A 21,750-nucleotide genomic window follows, 5' to 3' on the forward strand; every position below is an offset into this window, starting at 1 on the left:
TGTGGGGTAGGTTGGCAAGTCGCAAGCCTTTTCTTACAAAGAAAAAACACAAACGTGGCAATCTATTGCCAAAACCTACATCAAGTCTGCCAAAATCATGAGGGAAAATGTGTTGTGTGATGAGACCAAGATGTAACTTTGCACCAACCATATCGTTAACAATGTGTATCACCAAAAGAACACTATACCCACAGGGAAGCATGGTGGAGGCAGCATTGAAGCATGGTGGAGGCAGCATTTGTGACTATTTTCTTGCAGCTGGAGTTGGAGAAAATTATGGAGAGCTCTAAATATCAGTCAATTTTTCATCAAAACCTGTTAGTTGAAAATGAAGAGGAATTTCACTTTGTAGCACAACAGCGATCTTAAGAAGACCAAAGTTTTGAAAATAGCCCAGTTAGAGCCCAGACCTGTATAGAATTGAAAATTTGTGGGTTGACCTAAAGAGAGCTGTACACAAGTGATTCCCTTGCAATCTGACAAATTTGGAGCGCTATGCAAGGCAGAGTGAACAAAGATTGCAAATTCTAGGTTTGTCATTCTGAAATACTCCTACCCAACAACACTTAATGCTGTCATAAATTCAAAGGGTACATAAAAAAGTATTTGTTTAAGGCTAGTTTCACACTAGTGTATGGCTGAAGTGCGGAGGGCTGCTGGCTTCCTCCGTGAAGCTCTGCCCCTGCACCTCAAGTTGACAGACGGCACAGAGAGGCTGCAGCTTGCCGGCTCCCAGTATTCAATTGCACTCGCATCTTTCAGAGCGACTCTAGCTGCGTGATCAGGTCATGTGATCACGCTGATGATGTCACTCCCTGAGGCACAATGGTGGTAAGTGCTTCATGCTAGTGGAGCTGAAGACACCTAAGATTGGATCTATCTATCACAATAAGTGACATCACACTTTCCTCTGTACCAGGAGTCTGCTGCCTCGGAGTAACCCCTGACTCCGCCCTGTCCTTCAAACTGCACATCCATGCTCTCGCCACCTCCTGTCACCTCTAGCTAAAAAATATTTCCAGACTCCATTCTTTCCTCAACCCTCAATCTACTAAAATGCTTGTGCATGCCCTAATCATCTCCCACCTTGACTACTGCAACATTCTTCTCTGTGGCCTACATTCCAACCCTCTTGCACCTCTCCATTCTGTCCTTAAAAGTGCTGCCAGACTAATTCATCTCTGTCCGCTCTACTTCCCTGCTTCCCCCCTTTGCAAATCCCTTCACTGGCACCCAATTTCCGAGCACATCCTGTTCAAACTACTAACACTGACCTACAAAGCCATCCATAACCTTTCTCCTCTGTATTGTTCCGAAATAATCTCCCAATATCTTCCCTCACGTAATCTCTGGTCCTCCCAAGACCTCCTTCTCTCCTTCATGCTTACTCACTCCTCACCCAATCGCTTCCAAGACTTCTCCTGAGTATCCCCCATCTTCTGGAACTGTGTGCCCCAACACATCTGATTAGCCACCACAATTGGATCATTCAAGTGGAACTTGAAAACCCATCTCTTCAAGAAAGCGTACAACCTGTAATGACCACGCTGCCACATCAACACCATCGGAGCTACTGCAACCCCCAACCTTCTGTCTCCTTCCCCATAATCCTGTAGAATGTAATCAGGCAAGAGGCAGGGACCTCTTCCCTCTGTACTAGTCTGTCATTGTTTCTTTGTCTTCTGTGAGGCCTCGTTCACACGTACCGTTTTTTCGCGTTTCCGCAGCGGTATTTTCCGAGCGTTTTTGCCGCGAAAACGTGAAAAATAAGCATCCCATGCATTCCTATGGGATTCCGCAATGCTGTGCTAATGCTGCGGTTTTTACCGCTGCAGAATCGCTTCGTGGTAAAAAACGCAGCATGCTCATTAATTTTGCGGAATCGCGGCGATCCCACACCCATAGGAATGCATTGTTCTGCTTACTTTCCGCATGTGGCTGTGCACACCATGCGAAAAGTAAGCAGAACTTAAGCGGATGGCAACCACGGTCCGGAGGAGAGGATACTGTCCCCCGGGCTTTGGGTACCATATCCCTGTAAAAAATAGAATTTAAAATAAAAAATATTGTTATTCTCACCTTCCGACATCCCGCGCAGCCTTCCCGCCTCTCTCCACGCTCCCGGTCCCAGTAAGCCTTTGCGAGCGATGACGTCCGTTCTCGCGGTCATTCGCACAACGTCATCGCGAATGACCGCGAGACGTCACGATCGCGTGAGAACGGACGTCATCGCGGTAATTGTCGCAAATGATTACTGGGACCAGGAGCGTGGAGAGAGGCGGGAAGGCTGCGCGGGACATCGGAAGGTGAGAATAACAATATTTTTTTTTTATTACTATTTTTTACATTCTGTCTTTTACTATTGATGCCGCATAGGCAGCCTCAATAGTAAAAAGTTGGTCACACTCGTCAAACACTATGTTTGACGAGTGTGGCCAACCTGTCAATCAGTTCTCCAAGCGATGCTACAGATCGCTTGGAAAACGCTAGCAATTCTGCAAGCTAAATACGCTTGCAAAATGCTAGTTTTTCTGTGGGAAAATCGTGGGAATTTAAAATGCGATTTTCCCGCGGAATGGAATTCCGGAATTCTCACGGTAATTTCCGCGAGAGTTCCGCTACGTGTGAACACAGCCTAAGTGATATTTGTGTTTTGACGTAACTCCTTCTCATGAACAGCACCATGGAATCAATGGTGCTATATAAATAAATAATAATTGGAGGAGTAGGTGAGATTACTGTGTTTGTGTGTGTGTGGTATTTACTGTGTGTGGGGGGGTGGTATTACAGTGTGAGTGGGGAGTATTTAGTGTGGGTGGGTGTTACTATGTGTGGGGGGGTATTTTGTGTGGAGGCATAAGATAATGCTCACTGTATGGTTTGGGGTCACTCACTTGGCAACAGGATTAAGGCACACAGGAACGGTTTCTCACTTAAACAGACCATCCGGTTTATTTAGACACGGCATAAACCGGATAGACTACAGACCGTTTAGTTACATTCATGAACATAACAAGACACCAGTCTGCTCATGTAGCAGATATACCTCCCTGCCATTCTTACAACCCCCTTGTCTGAGGTTAGCTTCCAGGAGCTCAGCTCCACATGCTGTCTTTTTGTCAGTCCTGGCTTCCAGGGAAGCTGCCTAACTGGAATCCCTGTCCCGGGCAATGACTGGCTCAACAGGTCAAACCCGACAGTTCCAGACCCTCAGAAGGGCGAAGGTCGGTAGCTTCCCCAATGCAGTTAGCCATCACAGACTGCAGGTACATGGCCTCACCATGTGCTATTCAGGAATCCAGTCCTCTTGCAGGACCTTCCAACACAGAGACCATGTGACTAAACCACAGTCTCATTATAACGTATGAGACCCACCCCTTGATTGGAGGTCTGTGACTAGCCAGATCCGCCCAGCTCTCTGGCTAACCCTGTAAGCACAACGCCTTATAAGCTAAATAAGTCTCATGGAAGTACAGGTCCCAGAGCAACAGGCTAAGAGCCCAGAGGACCTTCTCCACTGCAACACATACCATCCATTCACCACAACACCAGTCACTGTCTCACATACCCCCCTCTGTTCAAACTTGTGGGGTTGAACACTTGACATAAACCAGGGGCCTCGAGACATGTCACGCATGTCACCATGCCCTACCTGTCGAGAGGGCCTTCTCAGTCCCGAAAACATAGTCCATCAGTCACTAAATTCTTTGTCGCCTTACGTTTCATAGTCATCAATTTGTTAGGCCTCCCCTGCCCCCAGAGGTCCGTATGTAGGCTTTGAGCTTCAGCCCTTGAGCCCTTGAGTCACAGTCTGTCTGTGTCACCAGACCCTTTTTAGTCACCACATTTCTCAAGTATAACCTTCACCCGACCTTTCTCTCCATGACCGCTTCGAACGGTTGGTGCAGTCACGAGACTCACTTACAGTCGAACCTACTGTCTGAGTCTGACCCATCTAGTATGTTACAGGGGCTATTGTCCAGGTCCTTCAGCTTTGCCCTGAGAGTAGATCTGCCATTTTCAGATTCTTGGCATCCTTGTTTTCCTTCCTGAACTTCCAAGGTTTCTTCTTTCTAGATGTCTTTGGCTGTCAGCAATTCCATTATTTGGAGGGCCCCTTCAGTTCCCATTACCTTGGGTTGAAGGCGGCAGCCATCATCCACCAATGTGGCAAAGCTGTCCTGTAAGAAGCAATCTTTCGAGCCTTAACTGCTCTATCTCCTTTAGATACACCATTCGATACTCCAACAGAGTATAGCTCCGAGACTCTCCATCGTACCCAAGACGAAGAATCGAATCATATCCTTTTCTCTGTGTTTCTGGTCTTCATGGTCACCTGGAATTCTTAATCTCACCACTCCAGACTTATCCACCATCTCTTGCATGGGTCGACCATTTCTTCCAATGACTTTTTCCACCATAGGAATAGGCAGAAGACTCTGAGCTTTCCTCATATGCTCCAGCTGCCTAGCAGCGTCTTCATTCCTCAATCGAAATATCCACGTTGCACGCACACATCTCCACTCAGGATAGCTACTCTCCTCGCTGTGACTTAATTTGTGGACAGTACCACTAACTGTTTAGCTTCTGGGGGCCAGTACACCTTACACGCCCCCACAGCCTTCTTGAATTCTTCAAGCACAGACTGCCTGGCACATGCCTCTCTCAGGTCCTCGGGTACCTCAACAACTCACTTGAATTTCAAAGTGCTATTCTCTTCACGGACGGACGGCTCCTGTTTTGCCTAGGACATTTCCATCAAGACATCTGCCATGACTGGCTGATTGTCTTGTCCAGCTCTTAGCGCAAACTCTCCCTGAGCTTTACCCTCTTCAAGACCCTTTGCCAAGATGGGCCTTTACAGCTTTGCCTCATTACCACTCTGGCACTGCCGCTGTAAGTCTGCGACCACCAACTCCTTCTCTTGTAGAAGTCCTCCTAATGCTTCTCTGAGCACCTCCATATCTTCCAATGTGGCCTTGTTCACGGTTTGACACTTTGACAGGTGACCTCTGAGCTCAGAGACTTCCTTCTCCAGCTCATCCACTCTGTGCCCAGGACCCTTTCTCATTCGACATGCTCTTTTACCATCTCTTTAAGCATCTTTATTTCATGATCCTGTTCTCTTTTGGCCAGCATGTGTCGCACCATAACTTCTTTAATTATATTTTCAGATGGGCCAGCTTGCCCACCCAAACTCTGCTGCTTGAGAGTTCTATCTGTTCCTTCATCACCAGGTTTAGCTTTCTCTTGGGTCTTCCATCCATTACCTTCGACTGCCTCTAGGGTCTCTGCTGGGCTCTCTGAAGAATCACTGTTCTTGCTCCCAGACTCCAAAGCTGAGTTTTTGTCAGATTTTTGTTCCTTCAAATGCTTTACTTCGGCTTGTAAATCTGTCACTTTTTCCTACTCCCGAGACAACTCTTTGGCGAGGTCCTGGAACTCCTGCATTTTGTTCCAGTAGGTCATTTCCAGCTGAGACACGTTTTCTGCATTCTCCTGCCAAGCAGAGCACAGCTTCTCCTCGGTGGAGTGGAGGGTATGGAGCAGCTTCTGCTCCTGCGCATCCTTCTCTCTGAGCTGAGCCTTGACTACCGAGAGCTCGGACTCCAGGTGACGCACCTGATCCAGCTGCGTGGAGTTGGCAGCTTTCATACTCGACACCTTCAACCTCTCTTGAGGCTCTGCCCGGTCACCCTTAGGTACCTTTCTACTCTCTAGAACTTAAGAGAACTCCACACTCTCCAGCTCTTCAGCATCAGGTTCTCTGGAGGCTTCACCATACTCAGCCATCTCACCCCTTTGTCACCACAGATGTGGGTCTACTACAGGTCTCCGTGACCTTCGTAGATTCTCGCTTAACCAGCACTCTCCAGGTTCTCTTCTCCTTCAGTGCCACCAACTGAGCGACCATTAGCTGATTGTCCCGACACCGAAGAGGTCAGCCATACTATCTTCTTGGCTGGCTCCTTCGTCCTGACTTCACCTTGTGGAGCACTGTCATTCCACTGTGTCAGTGCTTCTTACAGCACAACATCATACTCAGCCCTAGCGGTTACTACTGGCAATGAGACGTCATCTTCCTTTCCAACCTTTTCAGTGTCTGGAAGAGTACTCACATCTTGAGTAAAAGCACAAGTCCCTACTTTTCCTTTATTTATATCCTCAAAGTGTGCAACTTGTTCAGTCTCTTTGCGCCCTTTACGTCTCTGGCGACAGGAGGAAGACTTGCCATTTGTACCCGGGTCAACTTTATTGCACTCTTTTCCCCTTGCGTCACCGTCTGAATGGGAGTCACCCCTACTCAATCTTTCATCCTGGAAACAGCAGTCCCCACTTAAACAGGTGTTGGACCCCTCTCCTGGAGATGCCCCCCTTCTACTTTCTGGTCATACTTTCCGGTCATACATTCTGGTATTGTTTCCACCGTCATGTCGCTAAGTTGTGCCTGTCCCAGGCCCGGATTTTGGGGGGGCCCAATGGGCCCAGGCCCTGGGCCACCCACCAAGTGGAGGCCTCCCACCAATATAGGGATAAATATCTCAAAACATGTAAAATACACGTCTCTTTGCTGTGAACCATTTCTAATGATAAGGAACAGTTAATAAAAGAGAAACTATTGAAAGTGTAGGGACCTGGCTACGGTCCTACATCTCAGTGGCTGGCACAGAGCGGCAGAGTCATGGCACCTGACCTGCGTCAGCATCCACTGACTTGGCTAACCATACTTCATTAGTACTCTGTACCTAGTGCTTAGCTTATGGCATGTCGCAGCCTTCTCCGATCCCAACACAAGCTTCTAGGTGCTACCTATTCAGCTATATGATCGCTCCCTTGGATTAGATCAGATGAGAGTTTGCTCAGCTACCTTCGAGGAAGGAGGCGGAGCCACAATGTCGGCACGAGAAGAGGATTCTCCACCGCGGAGTGTGGCAGGACATCACTCTGGAATGGAACTTCAGTCACTGAAGATCCAGAGGTGAAGTGGTTCAGTCTTCACAGTGTCGCAGTGGATGAGTATGATTTCTGTATGTCTGTGTGTGTGTCTGTCTGTCTGTGTGTCTGTCTGTGTATCTTTCTTGCAGCTCCTGTCCTACACAGTACCATACTGTATATACAGGTCCAGAAGCCTTTCATACATATACAGCCCAGCAGCAGCCTCTGACATATAGAGCCCAGCAGCAGTGTTTGATATAGACAGCCCAAATTTCTACAATATACATATGCAAATTGCTTCTTTATGTCACTCTCCACAAGGAGGAACCTTACCCGTTAGACTACAATATGCATACATACATATGTGCATATTTTCATCTTTAATTCCCTTTCAGGACTTCAAGGGTTGACAAGGTCATTTTGTTACTTTTGGATTATCATGATGGACATTCGTGAAGGAGATAGGCACAGACATCACACAAGAATTTGAGAGTCTGGGGCTTCTAAAAGACGTAAGGCAAAAGAAGCAACAAGGAAATCAACAGAAGAGATAGCGAAGACAAGAAAATTGTACAAGTTCTTCACTGTTCAAGGCAAGTGTCGGAAAGGAGTAATGACTTAGTAGAATCTGATCAACCTGACAATGCATCAGTGGAAATGGTTGTTGATCCTGGCAAAGAAAAGGCTGAAGTAGTAACGTGTACAACTGAAGAACACAAAGAAAAGGAGATTGATAGTGGCACATCTTATGAAGAAGGTGAAGTTGAGGGACCACCAGGGGGCGATGACATTAGACTTTGACCATCCATTATTTCGGAACAGATGGGAGATTACTGGCTGAAAAGGGGTGTATCAACAATCCAGCACTGTGATGAAAGTTTGTTCATTGCACACTCGGTTCAGCAACCTAGAAAGGACCTCAATATTTCAAGAATGTGCACACTTGGGCTTTTCCGTTGTCAAAATCATAACGGAGAAGTCATTATGAGGAATTGGTTATGCTTCTCCCCCTCTAAAGGATGCATTTATTGCTTCACATGCAGATTGATGATGTGCTTTATTACAGCATCTGAGTCTTCTCAGCTTTCGTCTAATGTGGAAACATTCCCAAGAACGTATAAAAAGTCATGAACAGTCAGCGGAACATCTGAACTCTACAATTGCTTTCAATATGAGGTTAAAAGCGATTGGGCGAATTGATACGGAGCTAACACAACAGGTCGAGGCTTGGGAGCATTATTGGAGGTCAGTGTTGAAACGAGTAGTAAATGTTATTCAGTTTATCAGTTTAGGTGGGATCACCTAGAAATGGAAATTTTCTGGGCATTCTTGAGCTTATCGCCCAGTACGATGACTTTCTTCCACAGCATATCAAAACTCAAGCCAATCGCGGCAAGGGTCATACAAACTACCTGTCATCTACAATTATGGAAGAAATTATCAATGTAATGGGTGAACAAGTCCTCAGAGAAATTATTTCTCGAGTTAACCAATCAAAATACTACTCCATTGCTTTGGATTCCACACCCGATGCAGCTCATGTTGACCAACTAACCCTTGTATTGAGGTATATGGAGAAAGATGGCCCTGTGGAATGCTTTGTAACATTCATGGCAAGCAAAGGCTATGGTGCTCAAGACATGTTCAATGCCTTGTTGGAATTTTTGAAGAGACATGACCTAGACCTGGGAAATTGCCACAGTCAAAGTTATGACAATGCATCTGCAATGAGTGGCAAATACAACGGCCTGCAAGCCAAAGTAAGAGAGAAGAACAATCTTGCATCCTTGTATGGCACACTCTTTAAATCTTGTTGTTAAAAATGCTGTAGAAAGCTATTCAAGTACTGTACATTATTTTTACTTTCTTGAAAAGCTGTTCCTCTTCTTCACAGTTTCAACGCATCGGCATCAGCTCCTGACTAAGGCTTTGAAAAATATTGACTCAGCGACACCATTGACTCTCAAACGTGTCACAACAAAGCGTTGTTCCTGCAGAGCTGACACTACTAATGGCCCCGTTACACATAACAATGTCCCAGCGATCCCACCAATGATCCGATCCGACATGATGGGATCGCTGCGACATCGTTAGGCTGATCGCTGGTGAGCTGTCACAAGACAGCCCCTCCAGCGACCAGGACCAGCGATGCTGGATGCTGGTTTCTAATCCTGTGGCTCCTGGATACCCGCTGTTTACATTGGAAACTGGCGTACACGCAATCTCGCTGGCAAGATAGCTGTGGCGTCGCTGGCGAGATCGCTGTGTGTGACGGGGCCTTAAGGCCCTTAAACATGACTATCAGCAGATTAAAGATGTACTTAAACAGATTGCTGATGACTTTGAAGAAAAACCTGTGTACGGTGTTAAGCAGAAGGACTGTTAAGACAAATGCATCAGCTTGAAATTGGTATTAACACCACCTTCTGGAATGATATCCTGCAAAGAACAGATGCTACTAGTAAAAATCTACAACACGCAAAACTAGATCTAAACACTGCTGTGGTGTCACTGACTGTTAGGCGTCGGGTTCCGAACACTGCACAGCAGGAATCCCAAGCCTTGCCACCTTCGGTCTCCTATTCCTCTCCGGCCGCAGTGGAGTCTGCTCAGCAGACTTCACAATCCCGGCGTTCAGCCCACACCAACATTGTGGGTTCAGTTGCTACTGCCACCTCTGGTTCTGTTATGGCAATGCAGCCTGGCCAGCAGCAAAAGCCTCCAGAGGCTAAGTTCCTCCTTCGGCCCACTGAGCATGCTCATGAGACGATCTCCCATTGGGGATCGGGAGTCACATGCTCAGGTCCTTTTCCTGTTCCGATTGGTCCATCTTGAGCATCAGGAAGGTCCCAGAAGCGAACGGCTATAAAAGGTCCACATGGCCGCTCAGCCATGCGCTAGTATAGACTCTAGTTGCTATATGTGTGGATGATGACGGATGCATGCACCTGGTGAATGACTCATTAAAATTCCCCTCCCTTTGATATTACTTATGTGGTTAGGGAATTAGTTGCAGAGTCAGTGTCAGCCAGTGGCTAGCCATAGGACACAAGTGCTCGTCACTTCCCAGCACTAGCGTCCGATGGTGTCGCCTGCCATAGGGCACATCGTACCACGGCAGGCATTGTCGCTTCGCGGCAGTCGGTTTCTGTTAGCGGCGTTCACAGCTGCAACGCCACATGCTCGGTAGGTCTAGAGGGATGCTGGTCCTATGTCCTGGGGCCAGAATCCTGTGACCATACACTGTTGTGAGTTCATTTTCCCCTTCACCGTCGATGTCTGATGAACTCCCTCTTCTGGTGAAGGAAGGAAGTGAGGCTGATTACCAAACACCTGATCTGGTAGATGATGACTGGGTAACAGGAAATTCTGACTAGATATATGGCAGCCGACACCCTTCTGAGTCGCTGGTGATTTCTCTGCTGGATTCTTGGAGACCAGTCTGATTCTTGCTTCCCAAAGATAAGTTTTTGCTCTGCTATTGAACTTATTAGTTTTGTTTTGCTTACTTTGTTTTTTGGAGTTCAGCCATCCCCGGTCGGGGGTGTCCTGAGTTCCATTTTTGTCTCTGATCACTTTGTCTCTTTGCTCTGTCTTCAGAATTTACCTGAGTGCTGATACAGTCTTTTTGAAGTCCTAGTGACCTCAGGGCCTGTTTTTCCTATCAGACGGTTGGGACATTTTTTGGTAGGGTTTTTTGCGGATTGCAGACAGCAGCTTTTCTATCCTGTCCTTTTTAGTTAGCTTGGGCCCCATCGTTTGCTCAGCCTATCTTTCTATCTGTGTTAGTGTTTTCATCTTGCTTCACCGTCATTATATGTTGGGGGCTGCCTATTGCTTTGGGGTCTGCTCTGGGGCAGTTTAGATTTCCCCTTTCTTTCTTTAGGCCTATTTAATTCTCCGGCTGTTATCGAGGGGTCTAGGGCATCGTAGGAACCCCCCATGGCTACTGTTAGTTGTTGTGGATAGGATCAGGGGTCTGCAATCCGATAGCTACCAACCTCTCCGGTTATCTGGACTTACCTTGTATTTTTGTTTTTTCCTCCTTCGGTGACTCATTCATAACAATATACCAAGCGGTCTTCTCCCCGAACGCTGTGAGTGTGAACAGGCTCGGCATTTGTGTATTAGCATTAGTGCGGCTATGTGAGGTAACAGAGTTCGCCCAGCGCACACCGGGTGATGTTTAACCCGCGTGTGTTATACTGCCATATTGAGCATCCGCCATTACTTAGCAGCAGCATACCAACTCTGCACAGTGGACCCCGGGCGGCGAACGCGCCTACTATTATTTTATAATAACATTATACTAGCGCCAGGGTCTGGCTAGTAATGGCGGATAAGCAGCAGCTCCTGCAGCACATTGGGTATGCAGGTTGGCGGCTCTCGAGTGTTCAACCTCACCTGCTGATGTTACTGCGGCTGCTGTTCAGGCAGCCGCTGAGGCTGTCTCCCATGTTCCTACGTCCATCCCTGCACCGATGTTATCCCACCTCCCGCTGCCCGAGAAGTTCTCAGGCGATAGTGCCTCCTGCAGGGGATTCGTGAGCCAGTATATTATTCAGCTTGAGCTGCTGGCCGCGTGATTTCCCTCTGAGCGGACTAATGTCGGATTCATCGTGTCCCTTCTGGCTGGCAGGGCTCTGGAGTGGGCCACCCCACTGTGGGAGCGTGCTGACCCCGTGGTTCGGGGAGCCTCGCAGTTCCTAGCCTCTCTGAAGCAGGTCTTTCTGGGACCACGGGTCAGACACTGTTAGGAACGGCGGAGCGCACTAAATAAAAATAAATAATAAAGTGTGTTCGCCGCTCGGGGTCCACCGTGCAGTAGGTGTAACAACCGCTGCTGAGTGATGACAGAGGAGCAATATGGCGGTATGATGCACACGGGTTCAACTTCACCTGGAGGGCGCAGAGCGGGCTTCAGAAGGCATACAAAACGCTGAACCTGTTAGTGACACAGGCTTCAGGAAAATGCACACACGGTATCTGGTCACAGGAGCAGGACCCAAGACAGAGAAGCTGCGTCCTTCTAGACCTACCATGTGTGTGGCGTCGCTGCTGACACCGCGTGTTGACAAATAAGACCACGACTGGAGTCTTGTGCCAGACACGCCTGGAGAACGGTGCGAGACACCTCCATGGGCTCTGGGGGTGGAACCTCTGGCTCGGGTAGTTCCAGAGGCTCAAAAAAATTGGGAGCCGGAGTAACCTTCCGTTTGGATTGAGCACGCTCCATACCGCGCTCCGAAAAACAGAGGTCAATGCGGGTGGAAATGGCAATCAGTTCTTCCAAACTGGCAGGAATGTCTCTAGTGGAAAGAGCATCTTTAATGTGCTCCACCAAACCTCTCCAAAACACAGAGATGAGGGCTTTATCGGACCACTCCAACTCGGAAGCAAGTGTCCGAAAACGGACGGCATACTGACTAACCGAGAGAGCACCCTGAGTCAAAGCAAGAAGCTGAAGAGAGGTATCGTGCGTGACCTGTGGACCGAGGAAGACCTGCTTAATAGCTGTTAGAAAGTGAGCAGCGGTCCGGACTTCTGGGTCACCACGCTTCCATAGTGGCATAGCCCACTCCAACGCTTTGCCCGGCAGCAGGGAAACAATAAACCCCACCTTGGCCCGTTGCGTAGGGAATCGCGCAGCCAGTAATTCCAGCTGAATGGAGCACTGGCTGATGAAACCCCTACAGGAGGCGCCATCGCCATAAAATTTATCGGGCAACGGGAGGCGGGTAACTGTCAGCGCGGGGGAGGACGTGGACATACGGGAAATTGCGTCTGTGATTGCCTTTACAGCAGCTTCGGTGGATTGTGCAGCTGAGAGAGCCCTCTCAAGAGTGGCCAGCCGGCCCTCAAGCTGCCGAATACACTGTAAGAGTTGCTGCTGTTCTGCCATCACTAGCCAGACCCTGGCGCTAGTATAATGTTAGGAACGGTGGAACACACTAAATAAAAATAAATAATAAAGTGCGTTCGCTGCTCAGGGTCCACCGCGAAGTAGGTGTAACAACCTGAGAGATGACAGAGGAGCAATATGGCGGTATGATGCACATGGGTTCAACGCCACCCGAAGTGCACAGAGCGGGCTCTGTTCACACACAGAGGTGCCGCAACAAAAACATACAAAACACTGAACCTGTTATTGACACAGGCTTCAGATAGCATACAAAATGCTGAACCTGTTAGTGACACAGGCTTCAGGTAAATGCACACTCGGTATCTGGTCACAGGAGCAGGACCCAAGACAGAGAAGCTGCGTCCCTCTAGACCTACCGTGTGTGTGGCGTCGCTGCTGCGAACGCGAAGAAGGGCTGCAACTGCAGCGCGACGTAGGACACTGCTGCTCGACGACAAAGCCAGATAGCAAGCACGATGTCGGACGCTAGCGTAGCGGTGCGGTGTGCACAGTGGCTTAAGGCTTGCCTCTGATTGGCGCTGACTGCTAAACTAATACCATATCACCATGCGTAATATCAGAGGGAAGGAGTTTCAAATGAGTCAGTCACCAGAATCATACATCCATCACCATTCACACATAGCAAGTATAGCCTATACTAGCGCATGGCGGAACAGCCATGTGGGTCGCCCTCCCAGGGCTGTTGGGTACTCGGTACCGGGCTGGTCTCTCAGAGGGGAATGTCACAGCAGCGGTGAACCGGTTCGTGGCCCTGGGCACCCATGTAAAAGGGATGAAGTGATGGAATAAAGTTTATGAGTGAATGATTTGTGACGCCACTTGTGGTGTTCGGCAATGAAGGTGTTAAGCCGACGCTGCAGACAGATCCTTTGGGACAGATGGTGGGGTGCAGCAAAGATGGGGTGGCCCTCTACAGGCAGGGCTGTAGTGCCATGCCAGAGCAGATGAAGAGGGTAGGTGTTGAGGAAGAGGGTGTAGTGTTTGGCACAGAGATGTAGCAGTGCTGGAGAGTTTGCAGGAAGAAGGCAAGGACACAACAGGGTGCAGTTTCTTTACCTTTACTTTGCTTGGCAAATGCTGTCCAGGGTCCAGATTACAGATGGCACAGGAGCTGGCTAGCCTGGAAGCAACTTAGGAATCTCTCTAGGCAGATGGGTTGTGTATAGAGTTGAGCGACTTTTGGTTTTTTAGGGTCGCGTTTCGTTTCGTGAAACCCGACTTTTCCAAAAGTCGGGTCGAGCAAGGTCGTCCGATTATAGGGAAAAGTCGGGGTCGTCCCGAAACACGAAACCCAATGTAAGTCAATGGGGAATAAAAGTCGGCAGTGAGAGGAGGACAGGAAACACACCTACAGTGCCCATTTGAATGCCAAAAGCATCAATTCTTCTTACTTAAGCTTGTCAACCTTAATTAACTTCATAATACAAGTTACGCACTGAAAAATGGGGGTTATTTGGCTAAAGTTGTGGGGGGGAGGGCCGGCTGCAGGTTTTCATGTGCCCTGGGCGAAAGAGCGCCCTTTTAACAGATACCACAACTCATCATGCTCCGATACGGCAGAGAAATAGCGGTATAGTACAATGAAAAATACCTCACTTTTTACATCTCATGACGAGGCCCATCTATTTCTCCATACAGAATCATTGGTCCCATATAATGTTTGAAACAGTATATGATGAGCTCCACATAATGCTACAGTATATGTTGGTCCCCATGGATGAAGCTCCACTGTCTTATGGGCCCAAATAATGCTCCAAACATAATGGGCCCCATTTCTAATGCTCTAGTGTATAATGGGCCCTGTAAATGCTGCTCCAGTGTCTGATGTCCACCTTTGGAATGTTCCAGTGTATGGTGGGCCCCATCTATCATTCTCCAGAGTATAGTGCTCCCCAAAAATTGCTGTCCCAACATTGAAAACAATCAAATAAGTCTCCTCGCTAGGGAATCCCTGTACTTGTCTGGATTCCTCGTCGTCCCCATCTTCCATCTCACTGCACAGTATTTCAACTTTGCAAGTGCTGTGATCCTGGGCAAGCAGGGGGGGCCCACTCGTTGGCGACGGCACTGGCACAGGGCCCCTGATAGTACGGTGGTGTGTCTGATGGCGGGTGGGCCGAACCTGCACTTTCATCTGCAGCTTCCTCTTTGTCACCGTGTAAGATGGAACTGTATATGGGAAGGGTAACCTGAGTTTCATCAGGGTCAGATTCAGGTCGTGTAGCGTGCGAGGGGAATGTAGTGGTCTGGGTCAATGTACCAGCAGATTCATCGAGCAGTGGCTGGGCATCAGGGCACTTGTGTCGCCCCCAGGAGTACGGTCGCCACAGTGGCATTACCTTCTTCCTAGGGAGTGTGATGTCATGCTTGGGAGCAACGAAGGATCTCTCTAGCAGGTTAACTGATTGGGCGGCGTTATTCCCACGAGTCATGACCCTCCAAACAGCGTTCATGAAGGCAAAGTGTTTGTTTTAAGTGGGCAGTATGGTTGCAAAGCTGAACCATAAAGGAATGTCCAGAAGGGCACCACCAGGAGTGGAGCCTACGGTTAAATTCGACTCCACCTGGGAAACCTCAACCATGCCAGCTACAGAACAGATGCACACATTGCAAGCTTAATTCCGTTAACGAACGAGACTCCGACATGCCCCGCGGTCCGAGTCCGGCTTACTAGAGGGACACGTGAGGCTCTGGCACATGAGATTGGCCAATAACTGGTGTGTCATGCCCTTACATGTCCGTGGCTGCATGTGCGCTACACTGAAAAGGCCAGCGTTTGTCGCTTACAGGAGCAGATAACCCGCTGAACAACGTTAGTGATGGGGATCACTGATTACAATTATTACCCGCGAACAATGATTTCCCAGTAAGTGCAGGTCAACCGCAGTTCCGGAATTAGGCCTAACCGTCATTCCTGAAAAAATGAAAAACTTACGTGTGCAAACCACAGGTGCTGTAGCTTGCTTAACAGCTCGCCAGCCGTTCTCACGCCCAGTATGGATTACACGTGATTGCACAAAGGTGAGAAAGGGTACCGTATCCCCAGATAACATGTATGGATAGCGTACACATTCAAAATATATGTCTCAGGAGGCAGGCTCAGACGGTGTTAGGCCCAGTATGGATTGCACGTGATTGCTCAAAGGTTAGAAAGGGTACCGTATCCCCGGATAACATGTATGGATAGCGTACACATTCAAAATATATGTCTCAGGAGGCAGGCACAGACGGTGTTAGGCCCAGTATGGATTGCACGTGATTGCACAAAGGTTAGAAAGGGTACCGTATCCCCGGATAACATGTATGGATAGCGTACACATTCAAAATATATGTCTCAGGAGGCAGGCTCAGATGGTGTTAGGCCCAGTATGGATTGCACGTGATTGCACAAAGGTTAGAAAGGGTACCGTATCCCCGGATAACATGTATGGATAGCATACACATTCAAAATATATGTCTCAGGAGGCAGGCTCAGACGGTGTTAGGTCCAGTATGGATTGCACGTGATTGCACAAAGGTTAGAAAGGGTACCGTATCCCCGGATAACATGTATGGATAGCGTACACATTAAAAATATATGTCTCAGGAGGCAGGCTCAGACGGTGTTAGGCCCAGTATGGATTGCACGTGATTGCACAAAGGTTAGAAAGGGTACCGTATCCCCGGATAACATGTATGGATAGCGTACACATTCAAAATATATGTCTCAGGAGGCAGGCTCAGATGGTGTTAGGCCCAGTATGGATTTCACGTGATTGCACAAAGGTTAGAAAGGGTACCGTATCCCCAGATAACATGTATGGATAGCGTACACATTCAAAATATATGTCTCAGGAGGCAGGCTCAGACGGTGTTAGGCCCAGTATGGATTGCACGTGATTGCACAAAGGTTAGAAAGGGTACCGTACCCCGGAAAACATGTATGGATAGCGTACACATTCAAAATATATGTCTCAGGAGGCAGGCTCAGACGGTGTTAGGCCCAGTATGGATTGCACGTGATTGCACAAAGGTTAGAAAGGGTACCGTATCCCCGGATAACATGTATGGATAGCGTACACATTCAAAATATATATCTCAGGAGGCAGGCTCAGATGGTGTTAGGCCCAGTATGGATTGCACGTGATTGCACAAAGGTTAGAAAGGGTACCGTATCCCCGGATAACATGTATGGATAGAGTACACATTCAAAATATATGTCTCAGGAGGCAGGCTCAGACGGTGTTAGGCCCAGTATGGATTGCACGTGATTGCACAAAGGTTAGAAAGGGTACCGTATCCCCAGATAACATGTATGGATAGCGTACACATTCAAAATATATGTCTCAGGAGGCAGGCTCAGACGGTGTTAGGCCCAGTATGGATTGCACGTGATTGCACAAAGGTTAGAAAGGGTACCGTATCCCCGGATAACATGTATGGATAGCGTACACATTCAAAATATATGTCTCAGGAGGCAGGCTCAGACGGTGTTAGGCCCAGTATGGATTGCACGTGATTGCACAAAGGTTAGAAAGGGTACCGTATCCCCGGATAACATGTATGGATAGCGTACACATTCAAAATATATGTCTCAGGAGGCAGGCTCAGACGGTGTTAGGCCCAGTATGGATTGCACGTGATTGCACAAAGGTTAGAAAGGGTACCGTATCCCCGGATAACATGTATGGATAGCGTACACATTCAAAATATATGTCTCAGGAGGCAGGCTCAGACGGTGTTAGGCCCAGTATGGATTGCACGTGATTGCACAAAGGTTAGAAAGGGTACCGTATCCCCGGATAACATGTATGGATAGCGTACACATTCAAAATATATGTCTCAGGAGGCACGCTCAGACGGTGTTAGGCCCAGTATGGATTGCACGTGATTGCACAAAGGTTAGAAAGGGTACCGTATCCCCGGATAACATGTATGGATAGCGTACACATTCAAAATATATGTCTCAGGAGGCAGGCTCAGACGGTGTTAGGCCCAGTATGGATTGCACGTGATTGCACAAAGGTTAGAAAGGGTACCGTATCCCCGGATAACATGTATGGATAGCGTACACATTCAAAATATATGTCTCAGGAGGCAGGCTCAGACGGTGTTAGGCCCAGTATGGATTGCACGTGATTGCACAAAGGTTAGAAAGGGTACCGTATCCCCGGATAACATGTATGGATAGCGTACACATTCAAAATATATGTCTCAGGAGGCAGGCTCAGACGGTGTTAGGCCCAGTATGGATTGCACGTGATTGCACAAAGGTTAGAAAGGGTACCGTATCCCCGGATAACATGTATGGATAGCGTACACATTCAAAATATATGTCTCAGGAGGCACGCTCAGACGGTGTTAGGCCCAGTATGGATTGCACGTGATTGCACAAAGGTTAGAAAGGGTACCGTATCCCCGGATAACATGTATGGATAGCGTACACATTCAAAATATATGTCTCAGGAGGCAGGCTCAGACGGTGTTAGGCCCAGTATGGATTGCACGTGATTGCACAAAGGTTAGAAAGGGTACCGTATCCCCGGATAACATGTATGGATAGCGTACACATTCAAAATATATGTCTCAGGAGGCAGGCTCAGACGGTGTTAGGCCCAGTATGGATTGCACGTGATTGCACAAAGGTTAGAAAGGGTACCATATCCCCGGATAACATGTATGGATAGTGTACACATTCAAAATATATGTCTCAGGAGGCAGGCTCAGACGGTGTCAGGCACAGTATGGATTTGACGGCCCAGATTACACAGCGGAGGAGCAGGGAGAGGTAAAGATTGCAAATGCTGGGGCCCTGCCCAAGTAAGGGGGGCCCACTCGTGGGCGTCGGTACTGGCACTGGGCCCCTCATAGTACAGCGGTGTGTCTGACGGCGGGTGTGCACCACCACCGTCAGAGACACTTGATTGCACTATGAAGGACCCTGTGCCAGTGCCCGCGCCCAAGAGTCGGCCTACCCACCTGTCCAGGGCAACGGCACTCGCATGGTGTCGTGCGCTAGGTGGTGACCCCGGCCATGGGGGGGAGGCAGCACAGTTAGGGAGTTTTAGAAAGTGGCATATGTTGATGTTGGACATTCAGCTGATGCAAAAGGCGAAATAGGTGAAGTACCAGGAAGAGGTCGACCAAAGCAAGCCATTTTTCTGTCACCCTATGTGTCATCAGGGGAAGGTGGGACAAAATCCTTGGAAACCCATGCGTGGTTCATTTTAATGAAGGTTAGATCATCCACATTTTGGGTTGACAGACGGGTCCTTTTTTCTGTCAGGATTGATCCAGCTGCACTGAAGACTCTTTCCGATAGCACACTTGCAGCTGGGCAAGCGAGCTCCTGTAAGGCATATTGGGCCAATTCAGGCCAGGTGTCCAGTTTAGCGGCCCAATAGTCAAAGGGGAATGACCTGTGTGGGAGAACATCGATATGGGAGGAAAAGTAGTTTGTAACCATAGTTGACAACTGCTGTCTCCTGTCACTTTCCATCGATGCAGTATTACCAGTTGTGTGAGCGGTATTTGAAAAATCAGTCCACAACATTGTCATGAAACCCCTGTCTCCAACGCCACTTCTGCTGTGTGCACCACGAACACCTCTGCCAAGCTGTCCCCGGCCCGTACGGCTCGTGTGAGAACCATCACCGCTGCTGTGTGCTGGGAATGCCTCAAGCAACCGATTTACCAGAGTTGCTTGTTTATTAGCCAATATTAGGTCAAGGTTCTCCAGTGGCATGATGTTTTTTAATTTGCCTTTATAGCGTGGATCCAGGATGCTGGCCAACCAGTAGTCGTCATCGTTCATCATTTTGGCAATGCGGGGGTCCCTTTTTAGGATCCGCAAGGCATAATCTGACATGTGGGCCAATGTTCCCGGTGTCAATGATGCACTGCGAGTGCTGGGTGGAGGAGCACTTTCTGGCAAATCCACATCCCTCCAGTCACGCACAAACCCTGTACCAGACCTTGCCACGCCAACATTTTCACTTGCCCCACGAGATGCATCCTCCTCCCCTAAGTAATCATCCCCATCATCATCCTCCTCCTCCTCTTCTTCCTCCACCTCGTCCAGGAGAGGTCCCTGAGCAAACAATGGCTGAATGTCATCAAGGATTCCCTCCTCCTCTTCCTCCTCATCAACACTGGCTGCAGATGCCTGCTCCTTAAGGTGCGTCAAAGTTTGCATGAGCAGACGCATAAGTGGGATGCTCATGCTTAGGATGGCGTCGTCTGCGCTTACCAGCCGTGTGCATTCCTCAAAACACTGAAGGACTTTACAAAGGTCTTTCAGCTTCGACCACTGCACACCTGTCAACTCCATGTCTGCTCTCAAAGTGCCTGGCCGTGTATCCTCCCACAAATGCATTATGGCCTGCCTCTGCTCGCACAGCCGCTCCACCATGTGCAGGGTGGAGTTCCACCTTGTTGCAATGTCGATAATGAGGCGGTGGTTGGGAAGGTGGAGCAATCGCTGCAGCTTCTGCATGCGAACGGAGTGTACAGGCGACCGGCGGATGTGCGCGCACAGTCTTCGCACCTTCTGGAGCAGGGCTGTTAACTCCGGATAATTTTTGAGGAAGCACTGCACCACCAGGTTCAAGGTGTGAGCCAAGCAAGGTATGTGGCTGAGTTTTGAAAGGGCTATGGCTGCCACAAAATTACGGCCGTTATCACTAACTACCTTGCCTGCCTCAAGATGTACACTGCCCAGCCATGACTCAGTTTGTCGCTTCAAGTACTCGGCCAGCACCTCGGCGGTGTGTCTGTCGCCCAAACACATCATCTGCAACACAGCCTGCTGACGCTTTCCACTAGCTGCTCGATAGGGGGACACATCGTGTGCAACAGTGGCAGCTGCAGATGGAGTGCTCGTACGACTGCGCTCTGTGGACGAGCTTTCGCTTCTGGAGGAGGAGGAGGAGGGTCGAACGCCTACAGCCAACTGTTTCCTATACCGTGGGCTAGGTAGCACTGTCCCACCACCGCTGTCCCCTGTGGACCCTGCATCCACCACATTAACCCAGTGCGCAGTGATGGACACGTAATGGCCCTGGCCATGCCGACTGGACCATGCATCAGTTGTGAGGTGCACCTTTCCGCTCACTGACTGCTTGAGTGCATGGACAATGCGGTCTTTCACATGATGGTGGAGGGCTGGGATGGCTTTGCGAGAGAAGAAGTGGCGACTGGGTAGGTCATAGCGTGGTACTGCATAGGCCATGAGTTCGCGGAAAGCTGTGCTTTCCACCAACCGAAAGGGCATCATCTCAAACGAGATTAGTTTGGCAATGTGGGCGTTCAAACCCAGTGTACGCGGATGAGAGACTGAGTACTTTCTTGACCTACTCATAGTGTCTGGGAGGGTGAGCTGGACTTGAGAGCTGCATATGGTGGAAGTAGCGGTGGACAGGGCGGACTGAGAGAGGGTTGATGATGGTGATGGAGTTGGTGTTCTTTCTGATGGCCTAGAATCAGGCTTTCGTTGATATAACAGTGGGATTCCCTGACTGCTGTGGTCTTGCAACGACACCTCAACATTTGCTGCTGTGCTAACCGGTGGGCTTACAGTGGGGGAAACAATGTAGCGTTGCTGACTACCTTCGTTGTGATCAGTTGCACATGTGGCACTTGAGGTTTGGTGTTGTGTCCACGCTTGCAAGTGCATGCTGGTTAAATGTCTAAGCATGCAACTGGTATTCAAATTTTTCAGATTTTTCCCTCGGCTAAAGGTCTTTGCGCACTTCTTACAGATAACCTTGGCCTGATCATGAGGATTTTGATCAAAAAAGTGCCACACTGCACTCTTCCTACTTTGGCAGACATTTTGCGGCCTAGCACGCTATGATCTTTTGACCCTCTGGACAAGCTGTCCAGCAACTCTTTTGATGTTTGGAACCTGTCTT

The sequence above is a fragment of the Dendrobates tinctorius genome, unplaced genomic scaffold, assembly GCF_039654945.1.
Source record: "Dendrobates tinctorius isolate UK_male_01 unplaced genomic scaffold, ASM3965494v1 ptg000036l, whole genome shotgun sequence".
NCBI classification, from domain to species: Eukaryota; Metazoa; Chordata; class Amphibia; order Anura; family Dendrobatidae; genus Dendrobates; species Dendrobates tinctorius.